Below are 6,000 nucleotides of genomic sequence, written 5' to 3' on the forward strand. Positions count from 1 at the left end.
CTGGAGCCTTGTGGAACCCCATGGGTCAGCTTGCGGGGGGAAGATTTAAAGGGTGGGCAGTGCATTTGGAAACTCCTGTTATCTAGGTAAGATTTTATCCAAGCAAGGGCGGATCCCTTCACCCCCATACCAGAGAGGCGGGACAGCAGCGTGGTGTGCATCACGGTGTCAAAAGCTGCACTAAGGTCAAGTAAAACCAACGCTGCTGTCTGTCCTTCATCCACCATCTGTCTAAGGCATTCGGTGGAATATAGGACGGCTGATTCCGTTGAGTAGCCAGCTCTGAAACCCGATTGGGTGGGGTGAAGAAGGGATTCCTCCTCTAGATAGGTCATGAGTTGGCCGTTGACCACTTTTTCCAAAATTTTCGAGCAAAAGGGGAGGAGGGAGATGGGACGAAGATTTTGAAGTTGGGAGATGTGGGTATTGGGTTTTTTTTTTCAGTGGGATGACCTGTGCTGTTTTCCATGCATCAAGCACATGGCATTCTTGGAAGGAGAGGCTGGCAATATGAGTGATCTGATCAATCATGCTATCCAGGACTCCCTTACAGCGCTTAGGGGGACACACGTCACAGGGGGAGCCGGATTGTATGCTGTAGGCAATGTTCAGCAATTCTTGTCTTTCAGGAACTTTCAAATGTGTCAGACCAGGTATTATGGTAAGATTGTCTGTAGGTGCTGCATGCTTACTAGGGACATCGGTGTTGACTGTGAAAGTGGCATGTATTTTATCAACCTTGCCAACAAAATGATCAGCAATAGCATCACATAATTCACTGGAGTAGGTGTCTTGCGCTTCGAGTCTGGTAGGGACCGTGAGCTCTTTGTAGATGGTAAAGAGTTCTCTGGTGGGATTGTCGGCGAATTCTATTCTACTCTTAAAGTGGGCACCTTTTACTGTTCTTATAAGTTTATGATATTTGTTAAGTTCTGTTCTATATAGTGACTTACTTTTATGGTTATAGTTTTTCCTCCATTGTCTTTCCAAATTTTTGCATTTAACTTTGGCTATTTTAAGTTCCTCAGAAAACCAGGGGGCCGTTTTGGTATGTCTTGCTGGTGGTTTATGTGTCCAGGGGGCTACCGTATCTAATGCGTTGGACATCCAAGTTTCATAGCTATTCCATGCCTCCTGTAAGGTGTTACTAGGGGGTGGAGGTTTTTCAAGTAGGGCAAGATTAAATGCTTCTTGATTGAATTTTTTCCAATCTCTCCGTTTCAGGGGTAAGGGTTTGTTGAATCTTGTTTCTGAGGACGTGTTTTCTATATCGAACGGAATAATAAAGTGGTCTGACCAAATAGTTCTGATCGGGGGGACACGATTACACCCTCCCAGTTGGCAAAGATAGGGTCGAGAAGGTGGCCTAGTTGGTGTGTGGGGGAATTGGATTGGAGGTTAAATTCTAGGGCTTTCAGTGCTTCTGCTACGTCTTGTGCCTCCCTGCAATCAGCAACATCGAAATGAAGGTTTAAATCTCCTAAAATGAGAAATTTTTTGTATCGAAGTGCTGGTTGGGTGATTAGTTCTGTGAGTAGGTCGCCGAACTGAGCTGCCCCTCCGGGCGGGCGGTATATAAGTAGCCCATTAATGATATTTTTAGTTCCTGCCTTTATAGTGAAAAAACCACCCTCGCTATTAGGTAGCGAAGCCTTCCCTAGGGTGCATTCTAAGTGTGTTTTATGCAATAATGCAAGCCCCCCCCCCCCTCTCTGTTTCTGTCTGTCTAATCTGAGTATGCAATAACCGGAAGGGATGGCTTCGAGAATTTCAGGCGATGAAGTTTCATCATGCCATGTCTCGGTAAGAAATAGAACATCCGGACAACTCTCCGTCAATAGATCGTGTATTTCCAATTTATGTTTCTTCAAAGATCTGCAGTTTAATAGCAGCATTTTTAATTTCGCTGTCGCCCGTTTTTCCTTTAGCAAGGGTTGGAAGGTGCATTTGCAGGTTTCGCAGATGAGGGGTAGAGCGTCCGCCTGCGCGGTGTGGAAGCAGCTATCTATCAGTGTAGGGCATAGGGATAATAGTTCTTGTTTAGTGTAATGTAAGTTTTGTCTGTGGACTGCCGGGAAGTCCCGGGGGACAAGCGAACCAGGGGGTAGGGCCCCGGGCCCCGTTCGGCCGCGGACGGGCGCAGACGGGCTTGCCTTTGGTGCGCCTTCGCCGCGCCGGCGGCGCGTTCGCGCCATCGCCCCAGATATAGTGCAAGAGAGACAGACGCTAGAACTGCTCCCTGCACTACACCCAAGATGGCGGGCGCGTCGGGACTGAATGAAATGAGAACAGGTGAGCTTCACTTATGGCAGCACAGACTTAGTGGAATCGGACCGGAGTTAAGAATCAGGAAGTGAAAATAAAAGCACTTAAAAGCCCCGTTTTTAGCAGCCCACAGACCAGGTTAAGAACACAGAAAATGTACAGTTTACAATTTTAAAAATCGCTGTTTGATCAGTAAAAACGCTAAAAGGAACTCACAGGGAACGATGAGCGCTTCCCTCTCACTCTCGGCTCAAGCCTCAAGAGTGGCAACACTGCGCGTTCGCGCCATCGCCCCAGATATAGTGCAAGAGAGACAGACGCTAGAACTGCTCCTTGCACTACACCCAAGATGGCGGGCGCGTCGGGACTGAATGAAATGAGAACAGGTGAGCTACACTTATGGCAGCACAGACTTAGTGGAATCGGACCGGAGTTAAGAATCAGGAAGTGAAAATAAAAGCACTTAAAAGCCCCGTTTTTAGCAGCCCCCAGACCAGTTTAAGAACACAGAAAATGTACAGTTTATAATTTTAAAAATCGCTGTTTGATCAGTAAAAACGCTAAAAGGAACTCACAGGGAACGATGAGCGCTTCCCTCTCACTCTCGGCTCAAGCCTCAAGAGTGGCAACACTGCGCGTTCGCGCCATCGCCCCAGATATAGTGCAAGAGAGACAGACGCTAGAACTGCTCCCTGCACTACACCCAAGATGGCGGTCGCGTCGGGACTGAATGAAATGAGAACAGGTGAGCTTCACTTATGGCAGCAAAGACTTAGTGGAATCGGACCGGAGTTAAGAATCAGGAAGTGAAAATAAAAGCACTTAAAAGCCCCGTTTTTAGCAGCCCCCAGACCAGGTTAAGAACACAGAAAATGTACAGTTTACAATTTTAAAAATCGCTGTTTGATCAGTAAAAACGCTAAAAGGAACTCACAGGGAACGATGAGCGCTTCCCTCTCACTCTCGGCTCAAGCCTTCTAAAGGAAATGCTCTAGGTATTACAGTTTTGATTACATCAAGATGACGTCAGGCGTTCCACACTTTTGTAATAAATATAGAATGTTAGCAATCTAGTTGTTCATTAGGATACTGTTGAGAGGCAGAGGCCAGGGGCACGGACTCTGAAAATTGAAGGCAGGTAGGAGGGTGCAAAGGCAACAATTTAACCACACTGAGCAGGCAGGAAGGGTCGTGGCAGCACAACAGACTATGGAGGGCAGTGGAAAGGGGGGCAGGGGCAATAAACCAACAATACAGGACTTGCAAGAGAGGCTGTGGCAATGTAATAGACCATTGTGGGCAGAAGGAATAGGCAATGGTAGTACAACCATACATGCCAACAGACCCGATTCAGCCAGGAAACGTCCAATGTTTTTAAGCTCAAATGGGCTTTATTTGATCTGTCTCCTGTCTACAATCTCCTCTTTTTCAATGTAACTCAAAGGGGAAAATCAATACCCCAGTTTTTTTTCAAAATCTCCCTCTTACCAAGTTCAAAATGTTTGCAAGTATGGTACATTGGATCATGGAAGGAAATGGGGTAGGGACATGGACTTTGATAACAGAGGACAGGAGGGACATGGAGAGATGCACCAAACTGACCCTGCAGGTCAGGCATCATGGTTTGCAACAGCACAATACACCACACAGGGCATGCGGGACGGGAGTGCAGCACAACAATCCATAGAAAGCAAGAGGGAGGGGACAGGACCATGCACATGGACAACAGAGAACAGAGGGGCAAGAGGCAATGGTAGCTAGCTGACCATAATGGACAGACAGGAGAGAAAGCTGCAGCATAACAGACCATAAAGGGCAGGAGGGACGGATCAGGGGCATTACAATGGAACAGACAAGCCAGGAGGGAGGGAGTAGGGGTCTGCACATGTAAACAGAGGGCTGGGGGCAAGGGGGCAGGGCAGGAGCAGCAAGATAGCCATGGAGGTCAGGCAGGATGGGCACTAGAAGCAAGACACACCATGAAGAGCAACAGTGCGACTGTGATGGAATACACACAGACCATGGAGGGAAGGTGGGAGGGGGTCAGGGGCAGCTAACTGACCACACAGGGAAGGTGGGAGGGGCCATGGCAGCACAGAAGACCATGCATGGCAAGTGGGAGGGTTAGTGGCAGCACAATGGCTATGATGGGCAAGAAGGAGGGTGCAGGGGCATGCACAAAGGACGATGGAGGATAGAAGGGAGGGTCAGGACCTGTGCACAGACAAGAAAGTTCAGGGGAAGGGGCCTCACAACAGACCGCACGGGGCAGGCAGGAGGATCAGTTGCAGCACAACAGACCAGGGAGGGCAGAAGGGTGTGGCAGTACAATGGACCATGTAGGACAGGAGGAAGAGGATAGGGGCATGGCATGTGGACAGGCAGGGTGGAGGTGGCAGGGACAGGTTACAGTCATCTGACAATGCTAGGCAGGTGGGAGGGGAGTGGCAGCTCAACAGAACACTCAGAGTGGATAGGAGTGGCAGTTCCATGGAACATGGTGGGCAAAAAGTATGGAGCAGGGGCATGCACAAAGACATCGGAGGGCAGGGGGAAGGAGAATAGGGGCAGCAAGCTAAGCACAGAGTTTAAGCAGGAGGTCAATGATGGTGCATAGAATTGGGCAATGGAGGGCAGGAGGAGTGGACTGGTACATCATACTAAATTGAGGGCAGTGGCAGCACATCAGACCATGCATGGCAGGAGGGAGGAGGCTAGTCCATGGATTCACACAACAGAGGATAGGAAGGAGGGGGATGGGGCAGCAAGCTAACTGTTCAGAGAAGGCGGGTATTAGGAACTTTATTGTTTTTAAAACGTGTGTCTGTGCGAACTACTTAAAATATGAACAAGTATGCAGCATAATCTCACTTTTATTCAGGAAGAAGAGGACGTTTGTGACTGTGACTCCGGGCTCACTTGGCAGAAACACCCCCTGACCCTCCACCCCCTATCGCAAAATTTAATGCCCGTGAAAAGGGTAGGTGAACACAGTGTTATATAGAACATAGTCCTGAGAGCACGATTGAAAATGAAAACTAGATATAGTGTATGGTATAAACTATGCACCAAAAAGTGTGATATAAGATGAACCGGGCGTGAAATATAATATGCAATACATTGTGCGCAATGACAGATTCATTGGAGAGCGCGAGATAGCACAGGCACTAGCGCGTGCTATGCGATATGCGCCTTGGAGTGTAATATGCACAGGGCAGTGTTGTGTAACCTAACTAGTCTCTAAAGTTGTAATATAAAATATGTGCTGGGGAGTGTAAAGTTGCATATGCACTGTGACAAAGATATGGATCCCAGATTGTAATATGTATGGCATAGCACTGTGCGTTATAACATAGGCATCGAGGAAGGCACGTTAGATGGGGCAATATAACCCGTGCGAAGACAAGTGTGGCATGACATATTCACGGGGTGGTGTTACAGTGCACATGAGCTAGAGAGTGTCATAGCATATGCACTAGCTGGTGGAATACAACACAGAGGTGTGTGGCACTCAGCAGGCAATGGTGGGTGTAACACAGCATTGGGCTCTGCCAGGAGCGCGCTGTGACTCTCAAGTGATGTTCGTCCCCTTTCCAGAGAGTAAAATAAAAAGTATTACACATCCGGCAGTGGATGTGTGTTTTATTAACCGTGAGGGAGGTTTCTTGCATAGTTTTGGTCAAATTTTTGTCGAATCCCCTTTGAATGGCTTGGTGTGCATGTGTATTAAATGTG

Source organism: Triturus cristatus, chromosome 4_1 (assembly GCF_964204655.1).
Source record: "Triturus cristatus chromosome 4_1, aTriCri1.1, whole genome shotgun sequence".
NCBI classification, from domain to species: Eukaryota; Metazoa; Chordata; class Amphibia; order Caudata; family Salamandridae; genus Triturus; species Triturus cristatus.